Source organism: Lasioglossum baleicum, chromosome 11, assembly GCF_051020765.1.
Source record: "Lasioglossum baleicum chromosome 11, iyLasBale1, whole genome shotgun sequence".
In the NCBI taxonomy this organism is placed as follows: Eukaryota; Metazoa; Arthropoda; class Insecta; order Hymenoptera; family Halictidae; genus Lasioglossum; species Lasioglossum baleicum.
This window is the reverse complement of record NC_134939.1, coordinates 9,703,618-9,723,377: the sequence shown is the minus strand read 5'-3', so window position 1 is coordinate 9,723,377 and position 19,760 is coordinate 9,703,618. Positions and strand designations below refer to the sequence as shown.

The following is a 19,760-nucleotide window of genomic DNA, read 5'->3' as shown; positions in this document are numbered from 1 at the left end:
GCCAATATCAGCGTGTACCATCACCTCGAAAGCCTCCGTTACACCTCGACGTGCTCGCACAGACGTGGCCACCTACACACGTCGGCAACGTGATAAAGTAAAAAAGCTCTCTGTTCTTCTCGTGCCCGCCTGAACGTATCTGTCCGTCCCTCTCTAACGTCGCGAACCGTACGAGCGCGTGGTCAGCTTACGAGTCTCTTGGCTCTCTGTCCCTCCTACGGTGTCTATTCTATCGTTCTCTTCGTCTTCATGCACACCAACCGCGCGGCTCTTCGTCTTTCACCCTCTCGTTGCCGGTCGGCGAGCTCCGTCTCCGTCGCCCTGAACGCTGCTCTGGCCAGTCGAGTGCGTCTCGGACGAGTTCGGGGATGTTCGTGTCGTTCGCAATCGTCCTCGTCGCGCTTTCGGACACCGCCGCCGCCTCATCTTCCTCTCGCAATTTATCCCCTTCTACCAGCGTAACCTGTTCACCCACCACCGGCGATTCCGTTGCGAGCTTCCACGATCGAGATCCTCCTCGTCGCACGAACGACTCCCTCGCTGATATCGTCTTCCTCTGGACTCGTTCAGTGCCGGCTGCTGATCCTACGTTGCCCCATCCAACTGCCCTGAACGAACCTAACGCGGGCGCCACTTTGGGAGCCTGCCCCTCGCTTATTCTTTTTGCGATTCGGATCTCGCGTGATCGATGGAACTGGGTCCTCGATTTTTGTACTTGGTCGCTTCTCATGCGATTCGTCAACTTTTGACGACAATTTGTAACGTGTCCTGTATAGGGTAGATACCCCTGTATATAAAATTTAAAAATCCGAACGCTAGATTTCATGCTTAGATTTATTGGAAGACCTAATTTTAAACATTCATTTATGACACACGCTTTGATTCAAAATGGTTTGATGAAGATGCACTTTGCCAGACGAAAACAAATTTAGACAAGAAATTATCGTGGTGGAGCAATCGTAATGTGAATGAGTCTGCTAACCCTCTTATTGCAGGGGAGCAAGATGCTACCCTCGTTCGACTTAGAAATTCCCATAACTGGCCCTTCTGGCGACGAACGCCTTGAGGCATTAATAGGATACAAGGGTCATTTTCGTTAAGCGTTTACATTTCGTCGCTAACTATACATCCGTACATGAAGAATTCCTTACTTCCGGTCAAGGTAATAATTTATGAAAGAAGTTCCAAGTATCAAATGTTTAAACATACAACATATTATTGCTGTTAACGAGCCTTGTGCTATACTTTTACCAAGCACAACCCCTAACTGCTGTTCGCAATATTACAAACCAGCCTAAAAATTAGTAAATATCCACGATCCGGTAACAAACATTTTACTCAAGTCTAAACCAAGCTTTTCCAAGACGCACCCCTAGATTCCTCGTCCTCCGAAAACTTATTCCTGGGAAGAATCTGCCCGTAAAATCGGAAGAAAATCGCGAGATCTTGTCATATTCAAAAACCGTGGCTCGAGATCAGCTCTAGCGAGGAATCGTGGGGCCGATATCAATTCGGCGGGCGGTCTTTCTCTGGCATGTGGTCTTGCCGGACGACGGGTCTCTGTCTGTCGGCGGGTCTCACTTTCTCTGTCGTGGTGTCGGACCGTTCTTCTCGCACCTATTGGGAGCTTCGTTGGCCGGCTAGGCGAAGGCAGAGTGTACGAGCTTTCGACGGCGAACGTGAGCGTCGCCACCGTCCGGGGCAGCGGCCGCGAGGGGCCGGCGCGGCGGCTTGGCTCGGCTGGTGGCCGGCGCTTGTGTTTCTCTCCCTTCGGCTTACAGCATCCGTCGGAGCTTCTCCTCTCTCCGCCTACGCGGCTGCGAGTGTGCCGTGTGCGCCAGTGCGCCCGCAAGCCCGCAAGTTCGCGCTCCGCCACGAAGCCCAAGCTCTCTCTACCCGCGCGCTGATCGGCCACGTTCGTCAGCCGGGCCCCACGGACAAAAGGCACCGGGGCCGCGCGCGAGCCGAGAGAAGAAACGGACGATTTGTTATTTCTCAATTTTTCGACTAACAAAAATAACCACAACGTAGTATTCCAAACGCGAACAACCGGGGGCCGGGAGCGGGGCAACAAGCAACAACTTGTATTCCAGAAGAAGATCCATCCCCGCGAACACACTCCACCGGGGGACACACCAAAGCATCACACACGACGACGATTCATATCATCGACCACTCTCCTTTTTTTTTCGCCGATCGTCCAGGGTCAAGGGAACACGACAGTTTGTACAAACACCAGGTTCAAAGACGTGCACAAAAAGGTGGTTCGCGGCGAATTTGTATTTATCTAGAAACACTCGAACGCGCGCGCCTCGATCGCAGCCGAGACCGAGAACGGTGACAGTTCCCGGCTGAACACGATCTCGATCGCGGCGGCTACCAGTGATCCGTGAATCCAAGAAGAGGATTTTACAACGCCGTCGAGTGCGCCGACTTAATTTTTGTGAACACCGTTCGACTCACACACGTCTTCTTGAAATCGTCTGCGAGTGGAATCGAACACAGGTGAGTCACCCACCGTCACGAGGATTTTCTTCTGAGTTTCTTGGATATTTTTACTCCTTTCGTTCCATCAGGCTAACGGTTCTCGAGGATAACGTCCTCGACGGACCGTTCGCCGGTTTTTATTTTATCTAACGATTTTCCGCTTTTTCGTTCTGTGTCCTTCTGGAAACGGAGCTTCCTTGACCGTCTCGCGACGAATGTGACTCGCGACTTCCTTGTCGTCTCAGATGTCGGCGATCTTTGCTTACTTTCTCGAGCTCATTTCTTCGGATTCTGTTCAAGTAGAGAATATCGTTAATCGTTCTGAATTTAGTGTTTCATTTTGTAAATTGAAAATTAATTTGGAAGCAGCATGTTTTTTCCTAAAATACAAAATGTTCGAAAATGTTGTTTCTCATGTTTGTCTGTCGAATTTCGACTCGTTGTTTGTCTGTGTGGTCGGAAAAGGCAAAGGTTCATCTTTCAGGCGACGAGCATTTCATCGGCGATTAGGCGAGTTTCTTTCCGCCCGAGTGCCTTGTCTGTCGCCCACGGATACATTTCCCTTGTCGTAGGCTCCTCGTCGCAGGTCTTTGGTTGTGGTGCAATTTACGGTGATAGTGTGCAGTGGTGACGGTGTTAATTGTGGACTATCTAACCGAAACCTAATCGCTCCAAACGTACGCGCGAGAAATCGAGAACGTGATGGAATTGTTTCGCAGGCTGATTAAAATAAGTGGCAAGTGCTCAGACTTCCGAGACTCTTACGCGACCCGTGTGCGTAAAAATCAGTGTAAAGAAAACCGGCCGAAGCAACAGTCGTTAATAAAGTGACGGCCACAGATTAATACGCGATTATTAAATTGAAAGGCGATCGGAGGTGGTGGTAAAATGAAATATATCGGAGTCACGTGGCCGCTTAATTAAAATAACACGAACGCGAATGTTTTATTCGTCGTCTATTAACATTCCCGTATGTGTAACGTTAATGTGCCGCGCGCTCGCGTTAATGAAATCGGTTTAACAAGAGCAAAACGCGGACTTATTGTGCGAATGTGAATGAAATTTTCGCGATATCTCGCCGGGATAGCCGGGTTTATGAAAATGAAAAATGACTTCCGAGGGAAACAGAATGTAAATCATATCGTTGTCACGGTGAACGTTTCTTGAACCTTCCGCGACATGTTCGGACCTCTGTTTTTAGAAAAGATTAATAGAAAAATCCTAGAAAAGATTAATAAATCATGAACGTTTCTCAGACATTTTGAAACGTGAATGATCCGGGAGATGTAGAGACAGTAAACCGCGTTCTCGTACTTCTCCGTCGAAGTAGATACGGTCTGTTCTTATCAGACGTAAGTAGATTCACTCAAAGTTCTCCTCCGACGCGACGGCAGCGGAATAGAAAGACACGTGCTGAGGAAAACTAAAAAATGCAAATAGTGACCAATAAATAATTGAGAAAAGTGTTGCTCTTAAAAATCTGTACGTTCGCTAAATGTTCAATTAAATTCGTTTAACATGAAATTAACCTCGGACGTATCTTTTAAAATATAAATTGAATAATACAAACATAAAAACTCAGTAAAATTCTAAAATCCATAAAATCTGAAAATAATTACTCCTGACATTCTATTTTATAGAAATCGGACTACTTTGAATTTTTAAATCGTTAGCATATACCGCGAAGTGTTAAATGAAAAATCGTTCGATATTAACGAGTTCGAGATAAACTTCAACCATTTAAATTGCGCGTAACTGAAGCTGATGATATAAGTATTTTGAGACTTCTTGTTAGTCAAATATTTGAGTACTTTCGAGGTGAAATAGGAAAATAGTACAAGATAAGCTTCTTGGGAGGTCCGTCGAGTAGAAGTCGAGCACTTGCACGATGCTATGAGGATCCCTGATGCTAGCGAACGTTCCCGTCGAACCGAGGGTCCGAAAATGAATATCCAGCATGAATCGTGAACCCGGTAGAACCAGTTTCGTCGGTTCGAAGGGTTGGGCGAGAAAAATGCACGGGTAAGCAGTCGTGCAGGAAGGGTTACTGCCGGAACACGGCTCGGATACGTTCTGTTGTCGAAATGCCGCGTGGCAGTCACCGACGCGATCGATGACCGCGTATAAACAGCTAATAATCAAACGAATCGTGTCATAAACAATTCCATGGCCAGGTCGCCGGAGTGGTAGTAAAAGTATAAATGAGTTTCGATCGGGAGTGGGGTCGCACGGTCATGCGTGGGGTAGCCGCTTCGAAAATCGCGAACAAAAGTGGACTGGCATAAAAATTTCGCATCGGCACCGATTGCATCGAACTCTTGACTTCGACGGTTCTCCTATTTTCACCGAACCTAGTAAACCGATAGAACGGTAGTCCAACATAGTTGGGTCTATGAAAATAAAAGGATATTCGCGAGAAATTCCAAGTATCATCATTTTTTTTTGTTTCGACGGTGTCTTGTATTTCTCGATCGGAATAATCGATTTTTGTATTTTTATCCTGTTTGCCGGGAACTTAGAAGAGAGAGGTACTTTGAAAAGGTGGACGTCGGCCACTGATTAACTCGAACGGAAGATTTCATTGTTTTCAAATCGGACACTGATCAGATAGCAGAGTTCTGAGTCATCGTGTGCGTGCAGACTTTGCCCGGCTCGCATTGAATCTTCGTGCGCACAGTGGGGCGAGTAGTTGGCCACCCATGTCCTTCTCTTTGAAAAGCTGAATAGCGGAACGCCGCTCAAAGATTTCGTTGCTACTCCCGATTGTATTAAATCCTTTCGACGGCTACTCCTGATTGTGCACGTCACGGGCAATCTGCGAGGATGTTCGGCATCGCGGTGTTGGCTACTACAATGCCCGGTTCGTTCGTTTCATTTCGCGACACACTGCGAACTTGGAACAACACTCTTCCTGGCTATTGCTGATTACCAGGCTACTCGAAACTTTTCATTCCCAATTACGAGCAGCTGTGCTGCCTCTGAATTTATTCACTTCCAGCCAAATTTTTGGCCTCCCTCTGAATTAGCAACTCTGTTTTGCAACGCGAACAAGGAAATTAGAAATATTTGGTAAATATGCGAAAAATTGTGGAACACATCTTGCAGGGGTAGAAAATGGAATATTGAGAATGGTCAGTGTTCCGTGTCTTTTTACAGGACACGGTGATCGAATGATTGGACATTTGTTTATACTGCATGATTATATTCAAACTTTTTTTTCTTTAACTTTGAAAAATTATTTACTCTTCAAGTTTCTTTTAAACTATGTAAAACCAGTTTTCGAAAATTATATTAATTTCTTGTGTACTTAGTTGTTGTCACTAGTTGTCACAATTACCGTTTCTACTATAACTGTTGCTAGCTTGATTGAACATTTGGAACTAGTAAAAGCGGAATTTCGGCAATTACCAAATTAACCGATAATTCCGTAGAACATGGTCTTCGCGGTAGCCAAGTTTTCAATTTTTTAATGACATTGTTACCTAAACGGTACAGTCGAGTAATATTTAGCTTCGTGTCCAACAACAAGATTGTCGTAGCTAAGTGGCTATCTCCGTTGTAGCTAATTGTGTTACATAGATGACAGTCTTCGTAGCATGAAGCGTATTTATAAAAATCCTGAAAAGGTGTTGTAGCTAAGTGAGTACACAGCTTTGTGGTAGCTAAGTTCGTCACAGGGATAATAAATCTTTCCGACGTTGCATGAAGCGTATTTATAAAAATCCCGAAAAAAAATCCACATCGAGTTCTCAAAACCGCCAATAGCTGGTTAAGCTATGCATAATCCAAAAATGTCTCCAGACATGTTGACCCGGGGTCCAGCTAAGCCCGATCGCGAGGCACCGGGAGGGGTGAAAGTGATCTTGTCGGTCAGGTTACATCGGCGCGACAGTGTCACGTTCGGGATGCATCAAAGGTCGATCAGAGAGGTCCGAAATAAAAAAAGCCGCGGAATGCGCCGGCAACAATGCATACCGATCGCATGACAAATCTACGAGGTCGTTGTTGCCTTCGTTTGGTGGGAGTCGGCCCGATCTAAGTGGGGGACATGTGTGTTCCGAGGGTGAACGGGTACACGTTAACGTCGAACAGGTCGACACGCGACGTATCGGTCGTCGAAGAAAGTAAAAAAGGGGTTTGCGGGGAAGCGGTAGGATTGAAGGTTGCCCACGAAAGAATCGAAAGTCCCGTCGATCTAGAAAAAGACTGCGAGAAAGAGACCGTGATGGAAAAACGAGAAACCTAGAGAGGTGGAGTGAGCGAGAGAGAGAGAGAGAGAGAGAGAGAGAGAGAGAGAGAGAGAGAGAGAGAGAGAGGAGGGGAGAGGTAGAAAGGAAAGGAGAGAGAGAAAGAGAGGGTACGATCGAAGGAACAAGAAAAAGTAGAAGGATAAGAGGGGTTGGGGTTAGTCGTGGTTGCTTGTAAGGGTTAGTCCATCGAGAAAAGAGAGGAAGACGTAACGAGTGAGAGGTTAGGCGAGCAGCAGGAAGGGGTAGGTTTGTATCGAAGGTAGAAGGGGATAGTGCTAGATCGCCGGGTGGGGTGGAAGGAAAAGTTAGCTGGTCCGGGGGTGGGGGCTAGGAGGAGGCGAGGGTGAGTGGGTTAACTGCAAAACCCGATCGTCCGTGTTTTTATCTTAAGACGACTCTCCGGCTAGAAGCAGCGTGGGAGATGGAGAAGAAGGGGATTCTCGGTTGGTCTGGAAGGGGTTCTCTCTTCCCGACGTTGGAGTCGGACTGGAGGGGTATAGGAACGACAGGCGGCGGCGGCGGTGGCGTCGGCGTCGGCGTCGACGTCGGCGGCGTCGGTGGCGGCAGTGTCGGGATCGGCGTGCATCGCGGGGTATAGCGAGAGAGTTTCCTGGTGGTGGTAGTGCTGGACCGGTCTGGGGGTGGGTGGGGGTGACAGTATCGCTCCTACGGAAGAATTGGTGGGGATAAGACTACCCTCGGAGGCAGGAGTGCGTTTGCGCCGCCACCGTGGAGGTGGCATCGGCTGCTAAGGGTTGCTTATTCGCCCCAGTCCCTGGCGGCGGAGGGGTGGTCTCTCTCTCGCCCGCTGACGACGGGGGTGGGGAACCCCTCGTCCCCGACTGCAGGGTTAGGGTGGTCTTTAGGTCTGTCAGTAGCAAAGCGGCGGCCTCATCATACGGAGCTGCCGGGCTGACCAGCCAGGCCGAAATCACTTAAGACGCGTACACCTTGTAACATAACTACCGTGTGTAGAGGCGGCGCGCGCGCGCTACCGCGTCGCTCGCACCTACACCGTAACGCGTACATACATGCACGCGGATACATTGACCCAACCATACCAACTACTACTACATGCACACCGCGACGACACATGCACACCGCGGACACACGTAAACACGGACGCGCGCGCTACTACCACTCCGACTACGACTACTACTACAACTATACCACCGATCGCATATGTATATATAACCATATCCCGTGGAACCACCGGACAACACTCGCACACTCGGACGCACACAGACGCGCGCGCGTAACCGCCAAATCATCCAGCTCGATCCGCATCACGTTGATCCGGCACACGGTCGTGCTGCTGCTACTGCTTCTGCTGCTACTGTGACACGCGGGCACTGGTGATAAATGCATGCGCACACCGACGCGTATCACCGCGAACCATACACGCAGTCACCGGCGTTCTTATATACGCGCGACCTAAGGACACGAAGGAGCAAACGTCGTGCGAAAACGCGTGCGTGAAGTTGGTGCATACGAGGGCTTTCAGGATAGAGGTGCGTGGAGGTGAGACAGCGACGCACCGAACCGGTCGGTGGTTCCTTCGGATGATCGCAGAAGCCCGGTGATACTTGTTAGTGGTGGACGCGTGAACCCTAAACAGACCGGAGAGGCTACTACGTCTTGTGTGTTAATATTATATCGTTGCATCTCGTGATCATCGTCTACGTCGACGTATCCAGTCGATCATGACGAACAGACGATCGTGGATCATTTAGCGGTCGTGACGTTTTCCTTTCGGTTGATGGTTTTCGGTTTTTTGTGTGAACGAACGATACCGATCCCGGGATTCGAACATGAAGCTAAGATGACGGAACGGTACTGTGGAGATATCGGGTACAGTGTGCAAAGACATTGCGAGGCTGCTACCTACCGAGGCTAAAGGTAGCGGGTCCCTCCGCCTCGTCACGCCTGTCTAGTGCTTCGTCGACCTTCGACAAAGACTGTTGTTCTGTGTTCCTACGTAACTTCCTCTTTCGTGCCACTCGACTGTTTAGCAACTAAGCCCGCGGTAACTCGACGTCGTGAGTCAGTGTAACACGTGCAGTTTTATCAGCCGGATAACGTGCCGCTGCCGAGAGAATAAGGTAATCCACCGTGACACGGTCCGTTGACATGTGTTCGCCGGATTTCAGTGATGTCCTCGATCGTAGCATCCGATATTCTTGGACTTACGGGTCTCAGTGTACTTCCGAGTTGACTGGGAGTTGGCCCTTGCGAGTGATGTCTCTTAGACACCCTTAGAAAACTCGGCGGTACTCGCTCATCTCGTTCCACTCGTTCGTGTAGTTTGTCTAGTTTGTCTAGTTTGTCGAACCTGATGTTAGTTCGAATTTTAACGAGCAGCTAAATCTTCGATGGGACATTCTATCGGGAATGGCTCTCGTTTTTTATCGCCTAGCTGTTAAGTGCGACGGGATTAACTACCTCCGGGACGAATTCGTCTCGCGCCTAGCCATGAATTTCAGTGTGCGACGAAATGGACCCGTCTGTATCGCCGAGTTTGCTTTTTTTTTTATTTTTATTTTTATTTCTTCGCGATCCGCCTCCGAATCTCCCGATCTAGCAAAGATTCACCGGCGAAAGCGTTCGGCCGTTTAAGTCGCGTGTCGTTCCCCCCGATAACTGTGAATTGTAATTTTAATGGAGCTGCCTTTCGAACCGGTTATTCGGGAGTGATTGCGTGCTGTTTTCCCGGATGCTGAATGAACGCGTTCGCGTCCGCCGACACAGAGGGGGGAAAAAATACACGCTTACTTGTTGGACCGTCCTGAAAAGAGCAACGGACCCGTATTATTCGGCTGGTGTTTAATTGAGATTTAATTGATCCCTCCATTATTCATCGCGATCGTCAATGAGCGGTTTATACGGTGTACGCTCTATCGGTGTTTCACTTTCGTTCCCATCAAATTCTTATTGCGAAATATAATTTATGCTTTCTGTGTTGTGTTCTCATTTATTTATTTTCTTATCATTATCCTTTGTTACCTCCTTATCACATGGTAGTCGTACAAGCATCTATATTTCGTTGAACAAACGATTGCGAATAGACTGTCGTGAGCTTTTTCATTTTTTAGAAAAAGAAGTTTAAGAGAACTTGCAAATGAACTTGTACGATTACGATATTTTGCATCCTTGTCTTACCATTTATATGTTATCGCTTTTTTTTTGTCTGATCAGTGATTCACAGGAGTGACCCGTGTCGAACCAGAAAAATTCTGTGACTTGGTGCATATAACAAGGAACCTGTGGCAGTAACGATTCATAATCACGGGAATGAGCAAGTTCACGCGGCACCGGGTACAATAGATAAACTCGTGACGATAATCATTTTAATCCAGCTTCGTCGTCTACTAAGCAAGGAGTTATTCGCATAATTTCGTGTAGTATTTCGCGAATATTCAACAACAGTGTCTTCGATACGGTCCGGTCGTCATTTCGTCCGTCGCGCAGTGAGCTCCTTCGAAAGATCATTCACTCGACAGATTCCTCATCGAATTGTCAATACAAAACGCTCGCATCGTCGTTAAATCATGGTTCGCTCTTGAATTAACCGAGTGCAATTCGAATGGCAACGCCGGGAAATTATCTTCGAAAAATCAGTGAAATCAGAAATTCAGATTAAACACAACAAATGCAATTTTAAATGAAAATCATCGCGGTTCTGAGTCACATCGGTCGAAATACCGAGAAATTATATGCGAGATATGGTCAGTGAAATCCAAAACCCGCAGTTGATCCTCTGCCGGCTCAATGGGGTGACTGTGGCACCCCATGAACCTTTTTAAACGAATGATAATGCCGTGGTATTTATTGCTACGGATTGTTATGCTAAATTTCTGTCAACTGAAAAAACTGTTCCTGACGGACATCTATTTCCTTTATCGCGGTCTACGGTGTCGTAGTTAACTATTTTAAATTTTAGTGAAAATCCTGCGCCGTGTTTTGTATTACAAGTGCATAAAATTCGTAGTTTATTTGTTCCAAGCAAAGTTTCATCTGGTTTACTAAACGTGCCAAATTACTTTGAATGTTTCGTATCAAATAAGATCTAAGACGACTGAAATTTAATTTTTTTTATAAAAATTACAAAAACACAATTTTACACAATGTTTGTGTGTAAAATCGAATAAAGTAAATGTTGTGTACATACGTACAGACAATAAAGTGTCTTTCGAGTGATTCTTTACAAAAGCGAATCGACAACTTCAATAATTTTAGAATTAAAAATCTGAAATGAGTCTTTCTGATTTGGCTGATATTTCTAGTGAGGAGTGTTAGTACAACAGATTTTAAATGAGAATGACAGGTTCAGTCCTGTCCATCAGACCGGACACTTTACAGCACCGTCACCGTCTTAGTAGTATCAGACGTGCCGGGTCAGACATCAGGAGTCTGTCAAGTCGAGCCAGATCGGCGCCAGTAGCGAATTGCGTTCACGACGACATTAAAGTTCCGCTACAGAGAATTACATTATTTGTTGTGATCGATAGTTCAGTCCCCGTTCGCAGAGCGTCGACTGTCTGACTATATTGTCCCCAGGTTAGTTTATTCACCGCAAACGAGAGACGTTTTTCAGCTTTCAATTATTCTCCGGACCGTCTCGACTTTCAATTATCCCGAAGAACACCTTGTATTTTGACAGGCTCAATTGATCGGCGATACAATCCTGTAGACGGAGCTTCGAGTAAATTACTCACTGATAGGTCTATACTTCCCTACTCGAACCCTCAATCATTATTAAAAAAACTTTGACGTAAAGTTCTGCTCCACAAATCGCAAATTTGATCAGTACTTGTGTGATCAATCTGGATGTTCAATTATATACAACAATTTTCTAATTGCTCATTGTTCCATAGATATACAAAATAAAAATTTTACCTTTAATTATTAATTATTATTAACCTCAGTTATTACACTTCAAGCCAACAGAATTCGGCCGACTAACTGGATCAGTTTTTGTATGATCAACGTTTATATAATAATTTTTTAATTGCTCACTTAGCTCACTGTTCTATAGACTTAAGTACAAAACTAAAATTGTAGGGTCGATCACAAGCACTTCAGCCAACTTCGGAAGTTCTGCTGATAAATCGAATCGTTAAGTGTCAATCAGTTTGTCATTATTTTTTTATTAAATCATGCTCAAAGAATGCTTTCAGAGCTTCTAGATACAGTGTCTAGAAAGATATAAATTTGCCTCAGCGAAACGTCTTCAACTTGGACGATTGACGACCTCGCATGATGCAAGGAGTCGGGATTAATCGTGGGAGAGCTCTGCACCCTTCTGAGCTTAGGGAATAACTGTCGAGCCCTTCTTCGATAATTCTTCCGACTCGTAAGGGACCTTTGACCTATAATCAGCGAACGTGTCGAACAATACGGGCCAGCTGTCACTGTCCCCGTCTCTGTCGCTGTCTGTCGCGCGTTATCAACATCTGCCTCGTAAAGCAGACCGATCCCCAGCATTGTGTGTGTGTGTTCATGCATACACATATACACACCAACATATATCCACGCAGACGCGCGCGTAAACAACGGTGAACCCGGCATAATCTACGACAGATTCGGATTTCGAGTTTCACGCTTATCGGCCGGGCACTACTTCCAATATTTGTTCCCGGGCGAAAGGCAGACTGACTTTTATCAAATCGATGTACGCACTATCAACGAGAGAATGGGCTACTACGTTTCTCTTTTTCACAAAGAACGGGCTCCTCGCCGCGGCGTCTGCTTCGTGGGGTTATTAACCGCAGACGGCTCGGCTTCGACAAAGAAATCTTCGGGAAGGGATCGAAGAGTCAACTTCTTCGAAAAATTGTTTTTACGAATTTTTTTAAACGGAACTAACAAGTCAATTTTTAGCTTTGTGGACTTAGTCATCAATTTTCAGAGTTCAATCAATTTTCTCATACTTTTAGGGATCGAAAAATTGTGACAGTTTAACGGAGGAATCTTATAGAATATACATATCCGTGCAAAAGTTAAATTTTTAATATTAAATTAAATTTTCAAAATTTCGATTTAAATTGACCCAAGTGGGAACATCGATTTATTAATGATTCGGGCTGAAATACCTCCGACATCTGCTGAATTTTTTAGCCAAGTTTAAAATAAATTGAATGACAGGTTTTCGAAATTTCGTGACAGGCAATTCGAAGAAAGGATGTAACTTCGTATTCGAAGTGATACCACATTTTGTATTTTCCTCTCGTTCTCTCGTACTCTCGGGTGAGTATTTTTTATTGAATTTTATGAATATAAATCGTCTTGTGATTGGAAGTATTGCTTCTCTACTTTTCTTAAACAATCCATTATTCAGTCAGTTAATCAAGACTGAAAACCTAACCGGCCAGGGAGTAGTTAAACATCGTCGTACAAAAACGACCCTTCGTGAACGATGTTTTCTCCGACACGGTCTTTGATGTATTTAATTCTGAACTGAACTTTCCAGCAATCGTGATAAAGAACGCTGTTCCGGTCTTAGTTCCGCGGAGTATTATAGAACGGTCCTTTCTTGAACAGAAATATGACGATTACAACGCTTAATGGTTGCTGTCCCGCTTTGAAACGCTGTATTCTCCATCGCAAATAATCCGTTTTTATTCCTCGTTACTTGTTGCTTCGCAAAAGACTTCGTCCCGTGCAGGTATAATGAAGATTCACAAGTTGCTTGTCTAAGGTATTCATTCTTGTAAAAGCTTTGAAATTCCAAGGTTTATTAAAAATAATTTGGTTCCAAGAAATTGTTCAACAAATTCTATCTTTAGCATTGCCAACTTCTTTCAGTCATCGCAAACATTGATCAAACTCACAATTTTAAAAATGGTGTACGTTCCTCGCTATAGCAAATTAAAAATCAAGTATTTGCTGCAAAAATAGAATATCTCGGAAATGAACAAACAATTTAATTTGTCAGAAGCATTCGTAAAAGAAATAGGACTTAATTTGTTTTACTGTAAAAAGAACATTTATTTGCAAAGCTTAAGCTAGAGGAGACTCAACTTATATCTTTCCGAAACGAGGTGTAACTCGTTCGAAATTAACCTCCCCGTTCCCATTGCTGTCTTACTTCTCCGATTCTGTTTCGGTTCTTAATTAATTCCAACTCATTTGCGAAGGGGATCACGTCAAATCTCTGTTCGGCGAAGTAGCAGAAGTTTTTCAGCGGCATTGGTGGTTTAAAAGCGGACGAGTATAATAGAATACATCGCTTAATGAAATCTCAGGATTCCAAATCCCATGGGACGCGACGTGTTTCTCAAAGTTCTCGTTCACTTCGCCGGTGAAACTTGAGGCTGTGCGTCTCGGTTAAATTCCTACCGTGTTCCGAGGAGTGTCAAATGAAAGGTAACTCCTGGTGACACTTTGTATTTTGTAGGGGCTCAGTCTTCAAAGATCCGGTAAAATTTACATTGACACTAACAGAAAGGTGCGCACGAATTTCACAAAAAAGAAATAAAAATAAATAGTAATGCATTAATTTCCTCCAATAATTTTTAGTGACGTATAGATTGCTGATATTTATGCAAAATAGAAATGTTCCTCTTTTTCACACATTTTAATAAGTTGAAAATAAGATCTAATGTCTTCACAATTTTATATTCCGCTTACCTATTTTTGCTATAAATACAATATAGTTATTATTTTACTGCAAGTGAATATTTAACTTGCATGTGTAAATATCAAGTTTTTCAAGTTTGCTGCAGTTTCTTTTGAATCCGACAGAGTTTTAGAGTATGAGATCGATGACAGGTAATTTTGTTGGGAGCCTAGTTCTCCGATTTTTGGTATTAAAATTATGTCTTCGATGGCATGAACAGCGAGGATCGAACGATTAGGCGAGCTTCCAAACGCGGCGCTCTGCAGCGGCACGCCGCAAGCTTTCAAAATTGCTATTTCGGTTATATCTTGGCAAGTGTTGGGAACAACGACTGCTAAGCATTCCCAAATGGCGGCCGTTATCAGGATTTGCTAAGTTTTGGACTACCGTGACGTATCTTAACGTATCCTCGTCATCGTCGTAGTAAACACTGCGCGACGCGAGCTGAAAGTTTCGCCGGGGCATGATCGTCGAGCCTAATCTCCTGGGACATAAAGAAGTCGCGAGCTAGGTAGCATACGAATCAGCCAGACTCGAGGAAGACAGCTTTTGTTCCTTACACACTGATTTCTGTCAATTCAACTAACACTCGCCACTAAGAAAATATTTCCCAGTCAATAAAAAACGCATTCTAAAATTTTCAAACATTTCATTCTAGAGACTGTCTCCTAAAAATGTCAGTCAACAGATTCAACAATTGGCGAACATGCAGAATGTAGCAATTTACATGAAAGGCTTTTTAAAGCTTCATGCGATACATTTTTTCCTGTTTATTGTTCTAATAGCACACCCGCGCGCATCTACAATTATTCCGTCATTATTCTTTGTGTTCGTCTGTATGGTAAGTAAAACATTTTTTTCGAAATAAAAGTTCGAATAGCGTGCGAGAGCTTGCGGTGGAAAATCAATACCGGCAGAAATTAGAATTCATAAATTATCGGCTAAAACAGGGAATGTTGTTATCGACACCTCTGACGAAAAATATTAGCGTTTCCGTCGAGCGTTGTTTTTATAATTGCAAATTCCGCGGATAAAGAGGCATTTTTGCTCGCGGAGATCGAAGGATGAACCGAGGCGTGCAAACTGTTTCAGAATGTCGTGCCAAATCATAAAAAAAGGGAAACAGTATACCCGCCGCGGTGAATCCTTTCAATGTTTTATCAATCAGGTCCGGGGGAAACAGTAGAGCCGATCGCGTAACATCGATGTACAAAAATTGTGTAAGAATTTCTATGGTTTCGCTTGCCTTTTTTCCGGTTTCGGGTGAACAATGAAATCATTTTTCTTCTAAATATAATATCGGAAATTCAATATTTTGGCGGGTGTGGAATAATTTTCGATGGATTTCGGGATGCGGTTTTCGTGTTCCCGAGGCAAGAGGTTCCGATGATAAATTCTTTCGTCGCGGGATTTTCTCGCCGTTCGCAGCTTACACCCAATTTTCGCCGTTGCTTTCGGTGTACCCACACCACCGTTTCCTGTTTCTCCATGCGACCAGCCAACCAGCGACGTTAGGGCGAAGCTCTTACGGCACAATGAGTATGCAAATAGGCCGGCATTCGGCTACATTTGTTTCAACGAGCTTAGGAGCGGCGCGCGGCCTCCTTCGCGGAGGGTCGTAAAAGTTTACCACATAGCCTCAAATCTTTCAAAAACAAGGGGAGCTGCCCTTTGCACTCCAACACTTTTATTGTCTCGATTTCATTTTCACGGCTACGGCCACGGGAACGCTGCTAGCAACACGCGATCCTCGCAGATTATTCCATCAGCGTTGCATCTCATTTGATCAATCATTCTCGCGAAATAAAAAACTAACGCGGAAACTACGAAATTTTTAATAGGAGTACAATTTAAGCAATGACGCTGAATATAGTTTCGCCAGGATGGTTAAAACGAGAGGAATAGCAATTTTTTCAGAGATAGCAGAGCGTACGATGAAATGATGGAAAGCCCAGTAGATGTCGCTGATAACCGTGCTCGCCACTTTACAGAACATTAGCTTAGCGATAAAAAAGATACATAACGTTTTTCAATTGATACTAACATTATACGGCTGACGATACCCTGAATAATTATTTAGCTATATATTTTGTACTTTCCATTGGACTTTACTTATAAAAATTATTGATAAAATAGAAGAATCTTTGCACTAGAATATGCGTATCTCTGAACAAACAGTTGATTTCGTTTTATAATTATTTGAAATTTTTACTGAAATGTTATACTGAAATTTTACTAACATTTGCAAATTATTTTCAAGGGTACGGAAAATAGTTGAAATTGCAAATATTAAATATATCGCAGGTTTCGAAAAAAAAATCCCGCTGACAACAATCCGCAGGCGACTCTCCTAGGCGACGTTTATTTCTGCACATGCAATAAGAGAAGTCAAGTCGATATCTCTCGCGCGACCTGACGCGCGCAGAAATATAATCGATCAAAAAACCAATCCTTCGGTCACAAGCAAATTCGAACGACAGAAAAAAGTTTCTAGTAAACAAATTAGATTGTTCGTCCCGTGGCCAGCGGATGGAGCTTCGGTTTTTTCGCCTGCAGGTGGATATTCTCGCTTGCTTCTTCAATTATCCTTCCGCGGATTGCGAAAAACCATCGAAACGGAGAGCCGCGATCGAACGCGGCGGGACTCTTTGCAATTAATAATATCGGTAATTGGTGTACACATGTCGCGGCCGGTGAACTTCAAAGGTCATCGGCTGGCAACCAGTTTAATTAACGCAATCAAATGAAAATATTCATGCGGCCGTCGCGCGCGTGTATGTGGCTGTGCCCGTGTGTGTGCGCGAAAACATGCACACGAGCGATCGCGGCCACCTCCGCCACCCGCGAACTCATTATGCAAAAGTTCGTTGCGTTCCCGTAATTTCAATATTCGTTCAAACCCCGACAGGCTCGGGTCCCGTTAAATCGCGGCATTGACCCAGATCCGGCAATTTTGAGTCCGGCTGCGTAGTCATTCTCCGGTCATCTGCATTCTTTTGCCAAAAACGACACCAGATGGCCCATAATTCAATTCCATTTAGCATGGGACCATTGTAATTCGCGACAGATCATTTCCCCTTTAACCCTTTGTCATCTGCTGCATGCAAGGAAACACGTATTCTAAACTCTTGATTTTCTAATCCAATTCAAAAATGGTGAAATCGGGACCGAATGATATTTATGAGATAAGTAAGAAGCCTCAGCTAATGTTATTGTTAGCCGTAAACGACACGTTATTAGAACAGATAACCCTAGAAGTGCCATTTACATCAAAATGGTCCATTCAAAATAGCCTTTTCGAAAAGCATGATACTCTTCAATCTGTTTTGCAAACATGACAGAAATGACAAGAAATATTAATATCAGTGCACCACTAAATTTATTTCTGCCATTTTCTCAAGAGCAATTTTTCCAGGTTTTATTATTGCAAAATGATTGCAGGCCACGCGCTAAATTTCAACTGTCGAAAGGAATTCTATAGGGAAGTTAACGAACGAAGCTATAAAGGTCTGGGTTGACTATATCCACAGGATATAGTCAATCGATGGTCCACAATATTAGCACTCGAGATCTTTTAATAGATGCCGCAAAAATATGCTGGCTAAACTATTCACGCGTCTGAGAAAAAAGTTGATCGCATTACGCCGCGACAAATTGAGAAAAGGTGGAGTGTGTGTGGAATTATCAGCAGGGAAATTATGTTTGGCAACTGCTGAATTACTTTGTAGCATTGCATCAATTCTTTAACCACTGCCTTTGCAACGCGAGAAATCGTGAGGTAATTCCGATAAAAAAAATACGGACAGACAACCTCAATGATTTAATGATTTTACGAATGGTCAAAGGTGAAATTTCAATTTTCGAACACCACTTTAATCATAATTTGATCCAGACAATTTTCTGCACACAGTGTTTATTAATTCAAAGACAGATAACTCAAGGCAGATAAAATCGATGTACCATTTTGTGATCAACATGCTACGAAATAATAGATCGAAAGAATTATTGGCCGAATTAACAAGAAAATGGCAGGTTATTGGAAGTGGATAGATTAAATTGGCTGATTTGGTCGAGAAATGATTCGAAACTGCGAGTGGATGGCTTAAACGAAAAAAATGAGAGGATGCTCGAAAAATGCGGAAGATGAGATCGAGAGTGGTGAACGAATAAATTTTTTTTTGCTAACCTCTCGGGGCCGTGTTCGCTCTCTAATTGTCTCTGGAGAGGCTTCTATGTTTTCCTTTGATAACGATGCTGTTTATCACGCGCGATTGCACCCGCCGCATACGATCTAACGCCAGATATTACCGTCCCGGAAGTCGCGCAGCTTTCTGCCTCTGGCTCAACGGCAATTGGTGTCCTTCATCACCCCTTGCAATTGTCTCGAGGATGCGAACGGATTTTCGCACGGTAATTGCGAATCGACGTGTCGCGTTAATGCGTCATAGTAACACCACGTCACGCGTCTCTAGCGGGTTCGCCGTTGTCTCTGTCACTAAAGTGCAGTCTTCGAGGCGTGGGAACACGTGTCATCGCGGAACGACCTTCGACCTAACGAAAAAAGACGAACGATCAAGTAACGCGGTCGACTTATAAACATACCTACGTCAAGCCTTGCGTTTTAATTAGAACGCGTTAGTGTAAGAAGGCACGTTATTAGGCTACGTGTGACGCGAGATACGAGGGTCATCGCGTTTGTGGGATGGGTAGTTGATTATCGTCGGTAAAATTAATTTTGGATACCTGCAGTATTATTGGATTTATTATTAAACGAGATGCTGCTGGTCTACTTGTCTAGCGTTCACCTGAGGATTATAGCTTCGCTGACGCGAATCGATTTTCTAAAATTAAATGTATAGGTACTTTGCAATATTAATACAGTTAAATATATTTCTAAAAATGGCTCTGTTACGATTATGGATTTGCGTTCAAAGTGATTAATTCTTTACAACTTGATAGAATGAAAATCTTGTTCGGTTACACCAGACTACAATAGATAGACCACTGAATGAATATAAATTTGATATAGTTAACATTTCTATTCGCAATAAATTTGAAAAACACATGCAATTTTTTCCTGAAAGCAGCATCAAAAAATCACATACCGGTGAAAGAAGAGGTGTCACGGTTGACACTGACCAATAAAAATAGTTTAATTTAGCATTCGCGGTAGCATTCCAAATTTATTGATACAAACTGTCCTAGCGTCGTTTGTTACAGCTGGACTTCAGAACAGAGTGCGTTTATCAAATATTTTACTCTGCATAGCGCAATAAAACGGGTGTTGCAATCAAATCGAACACAATTTACATGCTATTTCGAATCTGCCTACGTTTTATCAAGAAAGCACATAGTTTGATCCAAATTTTTAAAAATCTTTTCTAAAGAGTACTAGATGGAAAATG

At 44.0% G+C, this 19,760-nt stretch overlaps 1 protein-coding gene across 2 annotated transcripts in view; it reads left to right on the top strand.

The window, feature by feature from the left end:
• Positions 1 to 1,767: 1,767 nt before the first annotated feature.
• The window catches only part of LOC143213454 (uncharacterized), a 109,317-nt gene continuing 91,324 nt past the window's right edge, over positions 1,768 to 19,760 (top strand). The window contains exon 1 of one of the 2 annotated variants that reach the window (XM_076433326.1): positions 1,768 to 2,505. The gene's annotated coding sequence lies outside the window, so the exon portion shown is untranslated. Of the gene's footprint in view, positions 2,506 to 7,633; positions 8,840 to 19,760 lie in introns of those variants that run through there. The other variant, XM_076433327.1, reaches the window with a different exon arrangement.